This window comes from Cataglyphis hispanica, chromosome 22 (assembly GCF_021464435.1).
Source record: "Cataglyphis hispanica isolate Lineage 1 chromosome 22, ULB_Chis1_1.0, whole genome shotgun sequence".
Taxonomy (NCBI): Eukaryota; Metazoa; Arthropoda; class Insecta; order Hymenoptera; family Formicidae; genus Cataglyphis; species Cataglyphis hispanica.
Window position 1 is genome coordinate 392,628 of NC_065975.1, and position 12,590 is coordinate 405,217.

The following is a 12,590-nucleotide window of genomic DNA, read 5'->3' on the forward strand; positions in this document are numbered from 1 at the left end:
TAGATATTCTGTATAATGCACCAGGCAGTGCGATAACATCTGGCGCATACAATTATTACAGCGAATAGAAATATCCTCCAAAAGAGTATTTGAAGTCTACCGATAGTGAAGATCATCTCTTCTCGGAGATGTGACATAAACCAAGCGTATAATGTGGCGCGCGCTTGGCCATTTCTGACGGCTCATGACCGTACGTGCATTCCAATTGGTGGGTGTGTGAATCTACAGCTATATATGTAGCCATTAGTGTACTAAAGTTCGTCCATCGCATCTCGCAATAAACTGATAGACGATAGAGAGGATGAGAAAAATTTTTACGGCATTTTAAATAATTATTTCTTTGCGAAAAGCGATTTGACGAGATGAACACATATTATGTACAACAAATAACATGTAAGAAAAAATATAATAATAAAATTAAATAAAATTAAGAATATAAATAAATAATAATATAAATATAAAATAATAAAATAAAAAATCTACGTGCTTAGCATAGAATACAGGACTGAAGAGCGAGAGAGAGAGAGAGAGAGAGAGAGAGATAATTAAAATATTGTAAAATTAAATTTAAAATAAAATTTATATACAAGAAATATATTAAAATAAAAAAAAATAAATTTACAAAAAATATCAAATTGCATAGAATACAACAAAAAGTTATGTTACCGGAAACGAAAAGTAAGCGGTGTATCCTTTTTCAAGATGACAAAGGGATTTTCGTAACGGGCACGGCATCGCTAAGACGAATTTGTCGGACGTGTTGCGGATCAAGCGAGACGACACCAGTCTCATTTGCATGTACGCGAGAGATCGTTCGATTCATCGCGTCAATCGCGTCCGCGGAAAAAATACATTATTAGCATATACAAACGAATTCCTTCGCCATCGTACTCGCGACACGCGTCAAACACCGACTGTTTCGTAACGTCGCTTCAATTCCGCGTGTTTCTCTGCGACCATAGTGACAATGCGTTAAAAAAATGTCCACAAAATAAAACATTACTAAATAATAAAGATAACAAATCATAAAGATATGTAAACAAATAATAAAGATGTGTTTGTTTACAGACAGAGATTCCTGATCGTTTCTCCTGGTTGGAGATTATTATTTTAAGACATAGATATAATGGAATAACTATTATATTATAGCAAGAGAATAAAATAAATGTCATGTTATAAGAAAAAAAAAAGTTTATTCCAAAGACGAAAGTAACGTCAAATATTTCTATAACTTTTTATCGAGAATTAAATTTTTTCCCCAACAGCGAAAAATCTTGTCCCAAACTTTCCAATTTCGATCAATTTTTTATAACAGCTCTGTTTTCCATCCAACGCAGATTGTTGGATCTAATTTCTTTTCATCTGTACGAATGAAAGACGCACGCGTTTTTCTCCTTTCGAAAAGTACAAAATGTATAAAAAGATTAAAATTTCGCTTAAAACTTATTTCGAATTTAAATTTCTATAGGTGTGCCGCGACAGACAAATGTCAAACTTGTCGGCCAGCGTCGCGCGATTCCTCCGCGTGCGTACCACGATATTTTTTTCGGTGCAACTGTCATATCAACTTTATTGCCGTCAAGAAAAGAGATCGGAGAGTTGCTCCGATGATGATTGCACAAAATATGCAAATATTGCATAATGGAAGCCATGAATGTGCGATAAAAAGATAAAAAAATTGGTTTGTCCGATATAAAATACGATGTAATATAGCACTTTGTAAAATGGCAGAAATATTTCAATTGCAAAAATTGAAAGGAAGCGACATCATTTTCTTTAATTGAGTCGAGCTCCAAATTCAATGGACATCTAAAACTAGAGGCTAGCAACAGCGATACCCCTCGACGCTCGTTCGACGCTCGTTCGGTTTGACGATATTTTCGGCGCGAACTGTTATTTTGACTTTTACGGCCGCAGGCCGTTCTCCAAGGAGAACATTATCGGTGACATTTGTCCGCGCCGGACAAAACATGCTCCGGTCCGGTAGGATGACCCTAACGCCGCGCCTTTTGTCGAGCGAAAGGCACCCAGCCGACCCCGGCGTGTCTTTGTCATTATATAACGCCATTGTGGCCGCACTTGCCCGGCGTGGAAGTCGACTATACCTTTGCATATTATTAAAATGACGATGATTGTCATTTTTGTGACCCCCCTCGCCCCCTCATTCCCTCTCCTCCACCGCCTTCTTCCTCCTCGCCCACCCTCCGCCTGTCGGTGTGCCCGGCCACTTATACATACATACACACATACATACAACCTTCTCCGTCCGTCCCTCCGTCACTCTTTCTCTCTCCCACTCGTTCGCAGACGGACTCAGGAATTCCTCCTCATCCCGTTTACTCTCTTCTTTCCCTTGGTCTTGCTCATCGTCGGCTTTACTCCTACGTCTCTCTCGGCGTGTCACTCTCCCTCACAATCCGCCGCCTCTCACTCGCTCCGTGGCGTTTTTCAGCGTCAATTAAATTAAAAATCAAATACTGTTTCAATTCAATTTCTTAATTCGCGATTAATTTTATATCAACACAGAACGAAGTAAAAAATGCCACAAATTTAGCATACACCGCCGATGTGGAAAAAGATTATAAATTATTACACGCAACTAATAATAAAAAAATCTGATCGACAATCGTTCTTGTGTATAAATATATATTCCAATTAATTGTGTATAGATGTAAGAAGTAATGAGATTTATATATACGCACATGAGAGAAGAGACAAAAATTATTTTTCAAGAAAGCTCTCGTGTGGAAAGGCAACAAGTCGCAAACAGTCGTAATTCACTGTTGATAAAAGGAACATTCGTCGAATGCAAATACGCGTCCTTAATAGCCGCCGGTTCGATGATTCGTCGCTGGCCGACGGAAATTCATTGATAGAGCGGGCCGGGACGTCGTGACGCAACTCCACGATTCTTTCAACGTGGACGTCTCTCCCATCGGTAAATTCGATACACCTGTGTGCCAATTGTTTTGACATGTGTCCCCATTGTACAGCCTTTCCAGACGCAGACACACGTTCACGAACGAGGACCCATTCGACCTCTTCTCGCGCGTCACAACTATGCGGGTCGTACAGTCCGAGATCAAAAAAAAGAAAAACAACAAAAGAAAAGAAAGAAAAAAGGAAGAGAGAGAGGCGGGGATGGGGGTCTCTTTCTCATCATTGAAAAAAAAAAAAGAAAGAAGAAGAGTAGGATCAAGAGTAGGGGGTCGAAAATAGGAGAACCGGCGATGGATGATTCAATTTTCTGATTAGATCGTGTGTTTAACGGTGCCAAACTTTTCGACCTTGCTCGCGACGATTTGCCAATACTCTCTATCCGCTGGTATCACTAGCGTGCGTCATAATCGCCGTGGTACAGGTCGTATGAGAAAGCGCGCGCGAACTTTTTGGGCGCGTCCACGATGACGCTCCGGGGACAGGATATAGGTTGTACGAGCTATGGCGGAGAAAGTTATGGCTTTTCTATTGTCTCGCGCGGGTGCTTCGACCTGGCCGATGCGCGATGGTCGCTGTTGAATTAAGCGCCGCGACGAGAATGCGTCCCGTCTCGAGCGAGGAATGTAATGGTGCCTCTCGGTGTGTTAAAAAAGGTCGTTGAAATTTGCTTTCAATTATATCCTTTGTTCGGGTATATTTAAGTTTACGATGGAGAGATTGCAGATAATTGTATCCCAAAAAAGGCCATCGTGCGTGCAATTTTTTCTTTACAAATAAAAATAAAGCAATTTTATATTAATTTAATGAATTTTTTTCCATCCCGAAAATTTTAAATAGTATTTTGAAACGTAAAAATTATTATGTTTATTTTGGCATACAAATATTTTCAGTTATTCGGATATCTGCAATTATTGCAGCTCAATTAAGCGTGACAGTTTATCTTACTTCAAGGCCTCTTATTATCGTCTCGTCATAAAAATTAATCTTTAAAAACTAGTTTCTACCATTATTTAATATTTATTTGAGAATTTCGATTTTAATTTTAATTTTGACAATTATATTTTGCTTAATTTTTGGAAACACAAAAAATTAGCTAATAATCTTTTTTATTCACACGTTGAAAACTTCACCGATTATTATTTTTCTTTTAGAATCGCTACTATTACGATGCAGGTTATTTTCTAAATCGATTGACGTCCTCCTTTTTTTTTTGCTACCACGACTGTACAGGTGGTCAGTTGCCCCGAGGCAACCCGCATCGTATGGGACAGGTGAGGGCCAATGAAATAAATTCGATCTGACCCTCATGATCAGATAGTATATTGAAACGCGTAATTATGCAAATCGCCGATGTAAAGGCAGAAGGAAGAGCGCAAACACGTCTTTGCAATTGCGCGAGAAAACTGTCCTCTCGTCAAATAATATAGATAGTTTTGAGTCAAAGAACTTTTCTGAGACAATGATACTTATATTCTAAATATTTAAAATTATGTATCAAACTAATAAATGAAACTATTCTTGTAAATCGATCTTTAAATTAATCACGGAATATCGCAAAAGAAAATTCTGGGCGGCAGCTAGAATAACACGTGCGTAAAGATGCACGCAAATCAGATAAAAGTGCGGATAAGGAAGAGGGCCAAGACGACCCGGGGACGCGGGTACACAATACGTCTACTAGACGCGAACCTGAGCGGAGAAGAGGAGGAGAGGGGGAGAGGGTACGGGCCGGCGGACGATCCTAATCTCTCTCCGGTTCGGGGCCACGGCCGAAAATTCAATTAAACTTTTGATATACGGGCGAAGCGCGTCCGCCGAGCGCGGCTGTGTAAACGAAAATTTCGCAAGCTTCACGTACTTTCCTTGGCCGATTCGACCGCCCGCTGGGATCATCCGCAGACGCGTTGCCGGTCGACTCCTAAAACGATTAAGCTGCGGCGAGAACATTACCGTGAACCTAACGTTTACTCCGGCGTAGCTCGGTTTTCAGCTTTTCTGAATTTTCGTCTCTCAAACTGTACACAGTGTATGTTTGATTTAAGTGTATACATTAAATTTTTTTTTTTTTTTAATAATAGAGTTTTAAAAAATTTTTCTCTAGAATAAAACTTATTTTATTCAAATATTTGATACATTATTTTATTCGATATATTCTTTCATTTAAAAAAATTAAACTGTCGTATATGGACAACATTTTAAAAAAATAAAGATTTTTGTTCAAATCACTATATATAGATTTTTTTAAACAAAATAACTTTTATTCAAAATATTTTTTATAACTATTATTTAAAAAAATAATTGAGCATGCAAACATTTTTTGACCTTTTTTGACACAATTGAACCAAACATGATCTATAAAAAATAAGTGGAAAAGAGGACCGATAGAAATTTTTCTTGAAACGGGGAAACGGAAAAAATAATTAAATAATAGAAATAAAAATAATAGAAAAGTAAAAATTAAGTTACACGATATATTCGTACATTTTTCTCAGATTTTCTATTTTCACCGCATATTTCATAATGGCTGCTTCTTCCATCATTCCCGTTATATTATTCTTCTCAGTAGGATATACATTGTGATGGGCGAGCTTCTCGGACTAAGTAGGAGCGACTGGTGGAATTAGAGAAGATTTGATGTCACTGGGAAATTTATCTCGTGCGATTTGCCGGATCTGGAGTCGCTCTCGCAATGTCCTGAACGCCCGGGGCGCCGCCGAGTCTCGCTTCCGCTGCGAGGATATAGCCAATTGTCTCCTCGTTCCTTTCGATTTTTTTCCTCCTCTATGTCGGGGAGAGGCGCGGGGAAAGCGTGATTTGTGTAGAGAGCATGGGGGATTTTTTTTTTCGTTCACCGTCGCTTATTCGGATCCGGGATTCAATTCTAAATTGAGACCGCGTGTTTAGGATGCGGGGGATTACGGGGAGGAAGAGGATTAGATCGCGGGAAAGACTCGGTAAGGATATCGGTTTGTTGATGATAATTAATTCAGACTGTTGGCGCGATTCCTCCTGTCACCGATCAATCTCTAATTATAGAACTACTATTCGGTTTTACCGTCAGTTATAAGATTATGTTAATTCCCCGATCACAGTGTCGGTCGACAAACGCGATATCTCCATTTGACGTTTTTTCTACTCACTGCCAATTACGATTAAAGGATAGATCAGATGAGTAACTGTCAATCATAAAGCGGCCAATCAATTTTAGTATGCCTCTGATTTGATTTTTTATTATGTAAAAATATATATTCTATATTTACTAAAAATACAAAAATACAAAAATAATTCTCCCTTTTAAAATAATAATCAAACTTATAAATGACGTAAGCTAAAACGATGTCACGATAAGTCTTAATAAATAATTTAATACTTTATTCTTCTCGAAGCTTTTTAATTTATCAAAAGTCATAAATTCGTCTCTCTTTTTGTCGGAAAGTAAAACAATATCGTCGTCGACGTATATATTTTTTTCCAAAGTTTCTTCGTTTATCGCGACGATTGCAGCTTGGGGAAAGCTGAAAGAAGCGGGCGCTAGGACAGTGGCGTCTATTTTTACTCAACCCACGACGCAACTGTCCAGCTGTGGGCCTCCTCGCGGTCCGATCGTGCAAGAAACGCCACGACTATTCGCTTTTGAGCTAAGAAAGGAGCCAGGGTGTTCGCGACGCTTCGTTCCGGATCCTAAGAAAAAAAAAAAAAGAAAGAAATCGAACTGGCCGATCCGAGAGAAAGCGGTCATAATCAGAATCGGCGAGATCGGCCGAAATACGGTGCGAGTGTTGAATGAGAAATGCGTTCGTCATCCTTAGCTAGGGAACTCTTGTCACCTCGCGGAGCTCTTTCTCGATGGACGGAATCGTCCATCATAGGCAAATATGACAAGCCGGGCAGCCCTCCCCCCTACAAAGGGGATCGGAACCGTGAAAAATCTGGCAGAACTGACGCTGCAGATTCGAACCGATCTCGCAATCGACCGGGGCCCGTGAGGTAAACAGGCGAGAATCCGCCCGAGGGAAAGGAGAAAGGGCCCGAAGGAGAGGGCCCTCTCCCTTTAACGTGCGGCTCTCTGTCGGAACGCGCGATGCAACTGGACGCCTTCCGAATCGTTGCATGCCGTTGAATCGTTTGCGATCTTTCCGCTTGAAATGAAATCTATCTATTCCCGTTAAAGCGTACAGATGTGACGTAAGAATACACGTTGTATGAAAGAAAATGTATGCGACACGCAGTAACTTTCTATATGTGATGGCGTTATATAATTATATAGAATACATATAGATATATGAATTCGATTACACACTGTAATAAAAAAATCTTGCAATATTTATCGCGCTAAAAAAAGTCTTTAGTACAGATTTTCTCGATCAAATGACGATGCGCGATCTGATAGGAGCAAGTTTTGAAATCACGCGAACCGACGACGTCCGAGCGTCGGAGACGACGCTGCATATCTGAAATTGCCGACGAGAGAAGAGCTTTCTCGTGGAGGGAGGGGAGAGAAGAAATTATTTTTTTTTTTTTTTTTCGTCTTGCCGGCTATTTTTGCGCAGTCTTGCGCCCAAGAAGTTACTGACCTCTGGCCAGTACACGGTACAGCGAATCGCCTATTTTTAAACGCACGAAAAATGCATAGCCTCCCTTTCGAAAGAAGAGACTTTCGAGAAAAACGGAAAGAAAGAGAAAGAACGTATTTTATTATACAGTAATGGCAAGAAAGAAAAAGAGAGAGAAATAGCACGGTGAAAAAGAGAGGCGTTGTTTTGTCCGTCGTCGATATTCTTGACAATATTTATTTCGGAGAGTAGCGATCGCGCGCGCGTGTCCCGGTCAAGAAAGCTTTCCGTTCTTTTCGAGTGTTTTACGAATACCGTAAAATCGCTTCTTCAAGGAGGTATCCGATATCAATCCTAACGATCCTCACGCTCTGTCTAACGTTGTGACAAAACAGGAACGAGGAAAAAATACGAGTAGCAGACGCGCGCTCGAGAAGCGAAGAATCATCATAAAGTCGCTCAGAGATCTTAGAAGGTTTTTTTCAAATTTTCTGATCAAATTAAAATCGTCTTCTCTTTTATTACGAACGTTTCCGTTTTCTTAATATAGCGCATTGACGTAAGAAAATCTTACAAGGCGTAGCACAAATTCTCGATGGAAGAAAAATGCTTTACAAATACAAGAATGCTTTTACAAATAAATAAATAAAGAAATAAACAACTGCTAAATGCGTGAACAAGAATGATTTATTCGCGATTTATTGCTTGACCAAAGTCAAAAGTCATCGGCAAGCGTTTTGAAAGGATCTCCGGAAACGCCCGGGAGAGACTGACCACCGATCTACCTGTTCGGGTGCATCTAGGGATTCCGGTGGCTCGCCAATTTAAAAGTAATTTTCTCAAATCCTTTTAAAAAAAAGGAGGCCAGCCAAATCATGTCTTCCCACGGTTGGTCAGCTGGCCTGCGTCCAGAAGCGCGGAGATCTTTGCTCTATCCGCCCTTCCCGCTACGTTCTTTTTCTTCTACTTTCCTCTATTCTCTCTTTTTTTGATGATGAATTTCGATTTTTCTACCTGGGCTCTATCTCGAGTCATCCGAGATTTAGGATAGCACGCGAGGTCTTTTACAGTTACGCGAAAAGATTCCCGCGCGAGATATAAAAAAAGGACCTTATCGTCTGGACATACAATTTTTACAAAACTTATTCTGCGTTATATTTATATCAATTAAATTAAACAACAGACTGTCGAATATATATAATTTTTTTATAAAAATATATTGCTGCCAAATATACTCTTTTTTTAAAAAAAAAAAGAAAAAAAGAAATAATTGATGTATATTGAATAAAACGTATCTCAATTATATATTAAATTAATTATTATTATGTAAAAAAATGTTTCTTACTATAAAATAATTTTATTATTTTCAAATTTAAAATAAAAACTACGAGATATGTGTCTTTTCTTTTTTTATATCCATATACCATCACAACACGGTATAGCTGCACATTATAACTGCATATGATATGATGTACTTTGATTGTAAGACAAGAAATAATCCTGATTACGACTGATCTTAACAAAACATATCATGAAGCTTCATAAAATCATGCAAATCATGCGATATAACAATGTCGTGCAGAAACATCCAACTAACAAGTTACAAAGAAAGGAAAAAAGGAGGAGCGGAGTGGGAGATCACCCACAGCTGTGCGGAGTCAATTTTTCGAAAATTGACGCTCCTCGTCACCGGAGACGCTAATGCGAGATCGAAAACGATCGAGCCGCCAAGGTAACGAGAAGAATGGTTGCTCGATCGTATAATCGATCTCGATGAATGGCCGAAATTCGATCAAAGGGGGCGATCGGCCATATTGGACGATGAAGAAGGACAGGGTCCTTACTCGGGAAAATTTTCAAGAACACACGTGCTTCGCGTCGCTCCCCGCGCCCCCTTTCCCCTCCCCTCCGTTTCAGCTCTCTTTTTTTTTCACGGATTGCTTTTTATATACCTCCTCCCTTTTTTCAGAGCCCTAGGATTTTTTTCTTACCCCTTGGCCGGCCATCTGCCGCTACGGAAGGGGCGGCCAAGATGCACAGGATCTGCGGGGTGAGGTTGAGGCTAGAGAAGAGGAAGAAGGATGCGCCTGGTACAGTGAGACGGCAGACGAGAGATGATCTATCCAACGTGAAACGAAGGATGCACCTGGGAGGGAAAAAGACGGATGGAGAACAGAGAGAAGATCGAGGGAGCCCATCATTCGGGGGTAATGGCTTAAGGCCCAGTTTAAGATCTCAGCTAGTAGCTCTATGTCTGTAGAACGAGATTCACATCCACGAGAATCGATTCGATGACGCTGATGCAGCCTGCGGCTAAAAAGTCGTCCATAGAGAACGATTATCACGAAAAAGAATGGGATAGTCAACGCGCATAAATCGTGCTCAATTAATAAAAAAGTGTTATCCAAAAACATGATTTAAACGCAATTATATAAGAATCGATATAAATAAAAAGAAAACTTTTACACGATTAATAAAATTATGTCTTTAATTTTATCAGAATCACGGTTATCGGATCAACGCATGAATGAAATTGTGCTAAAGTCTATAATTGAATAAACAACGTTTCTTGTACATTTATTTATGATATTTGATTACTCAAGTATAATAATCAATCGATTCTCCTAAAACCGATGACGCCTTTGATGCGGATATTTATATCCGATCGAAAACCGGCAATTCACGGCGGAGCACCTTTTCTCTTACGACGGCGCCGTTATCCCGAAATAGAGACCTTTTTTAAGTCAGCCCCGCGCCAACTGCGGTCCGTTCTCACGAACGGAAGGCGCGACCGTGCACTTTCCCGAAATTTTTCAGCTCGCCCATCAAAGACCGATATCACCGTCGTCTCCTCCTCGATGCGCGCATGTGGACTCGGGCTAACAACCTAGCAGTATTTCAGTTTTTTTACTCGGAGAAAATGCTTCTCTTTTTTTACATCTTCCGCCGTCGAGAGGAATCTGTGCCATTCGGGGTACCGTAAGGGTCGTTTCCCCCTTCCTCCTAATATTTCCCCTCCCCCTCGTTCGAACGGGATGTTTTTCTCTTCATCTACAAGGTGTTTCCGTTTTGATGCAGTTCCGGCAGCGCTCTGGACCCCCCTCCCCCTCCCCCTCTCTCTCTCTCTCTCTCCTTCTCCCTCTCGTCGTTCTCGACGGGCCCCAAGAAAAAAAGGAAAAAAAACGCACCGTGGCACCCTCGGTGGCGGGCTCTCGCCACCCCACGATGCGCGTTCACGTCGCGCGCACATCGTGTATCGCGATGCAGGAGGAATGCGCTGCACCTAGAGCCGCACATAGGTACGTCAGCCCCAAGGGGAGAGGAGCGCGCGGGATGTTTTTTTCCGGTGTCACACCGTGCGCGGAGACCGGGCCGTGCGAAAGTGGCACGGTGAGAATTTTTTTATGCAAAAATGGACATGGGAAAAAACGGGAGTGTCCGTGGACCGGGCCGGATATCGACGCCGGGTGCACATCGAAAAAGCTATCGGCAGAAATGTACTTTAATTGGCATATTATCGCGAATGAGATTTCTTCTTCCGTCGCGAGTACGTCATGAGGTATAATTATGAGAGAATTGTACTAATTGTAAATAATATTCTGAAGACTCTGCAAAAATAAAAACTGTTTGTAGAAACACTCAGTTATTTTTTCAAATAATAAAGTTATATAAAAGAATATTTCAAATAAAAATTATTTTTTTAAGAAGACTCTATACATATATTGGCTTGAACGAAAATTTAATAAAAAAATAATTATGTGTATATACTTAAACTAAATACATTGTATATGAGTATGTGATTTGCAAAAGATAATTTTTAATTTTTTACGCGTAGAATGTTATAAATGACAAAAATTATTACTTTATCGCAATAATTGATAATAGATAAATAAATAAAGCAGAACATTTTGTATTAAATTATATTTCATAAAATTGTCTTCAACCGGAAGCAATTAAGAGAATTTTCTCAATTAAAACTCTTTTCCCCTCCTTCTCTTTCACTTATTCATTATATTAAGTACAGATATCGAGTCTTTGTGTATAAATAATTGCGTAAGACTCGTGACAGAGCTGAGTAATAAATCTGAAATAAAACGTGAAATAGAACTTCGATTAAATAGAATTTTGACTCGTTTTATCAGGCCACATTTATAGACATCAATTGCATGGATCTGATTAATTTCGAAGAAGCTAGAGTGAGTTCACTTCCAGAATGTAGCTTGACCCATTTCACCGTCTGTGATGACGGAAATCAGATTACGCTGCAAGTTAAATTAAAATTTTGAGATCTGTTCAGGAGAACATTTCTGATTTTGGAGATAATTATAAATTGTCTTGCAAATGATAACAACGCGAAAACTCGATGCCAATAATGCCAATTGATTGGTAAATCAAAACTTACATTATCAAATCGAAGATAAAAATAGACTTATTGACGGCATCTTAAATACATATATATATATATATATATATATATATATATATATATATATATATATCTCCTTTTATCTTACCATTTTTTAAATTAAATTTTTTTCTGAGATTTTGATATTGTTAAAATTTGATATTGTAAAAATTTATGAAATTATATGTTTAATAATTAAATAACTATATAGTTACATAGTTTAATAATTAAGTGATTAAAACAATTTTTATTTTTTGATAATTTTGTTTAGCGTTATTATTATTTTCTATGTACATATTTGTTTAGCTATGTTTGTTCTGACGTCTTTTGGGAATAATAAATAGATTGTGTTTTTTTCGCGATCTTTCTGTCCCTCTCGCTCTCTTCCTTTGATTTCGTTGTTTCCCGCTGTCATGATTTAGTGCACCGTTAAATCATCGATGGCGACCGCTACGTTCTCAGACGCGAAAAAGTGTCCCGTGAGATCTGCGGGAATGCGAAATTCTGCGCGACGTTAATCATCGCGAAGATCGACACTATCAATATACACACATCCAATATATATCCGATACGAAAATTTCTCACCAAACAGACTCTTTGCCAGAAAAAATAAAAAAAGAACTCAAAGAAATATTGCGTGATTTTCATATACGGGTTTCCCCTCCAACACTAAATGCCTTGAAATGCTCTTA

At 39.2% G+C, this 12,590-nt stretch overlaps 1 protein-coding gene across 1 annotated transcript in view; it reads left to right on the forward strand.

Moving 5' to 3' along the window:
• The window catches only part of LOC126857565 (B-cell lymphoma/leukemia 11B), a 127,752-nt gene that overhangs the window by 73,345 nt on the left and 41,817 nt on the right, over positions 1-12,590 (forward strand). Inside the window, 1 exon segment of the mRNA XM_050607142.1 lies at positions 9,463-9,700. The gene's annotated coding sequence lies outside the window, so the exon portion shown is untranslated.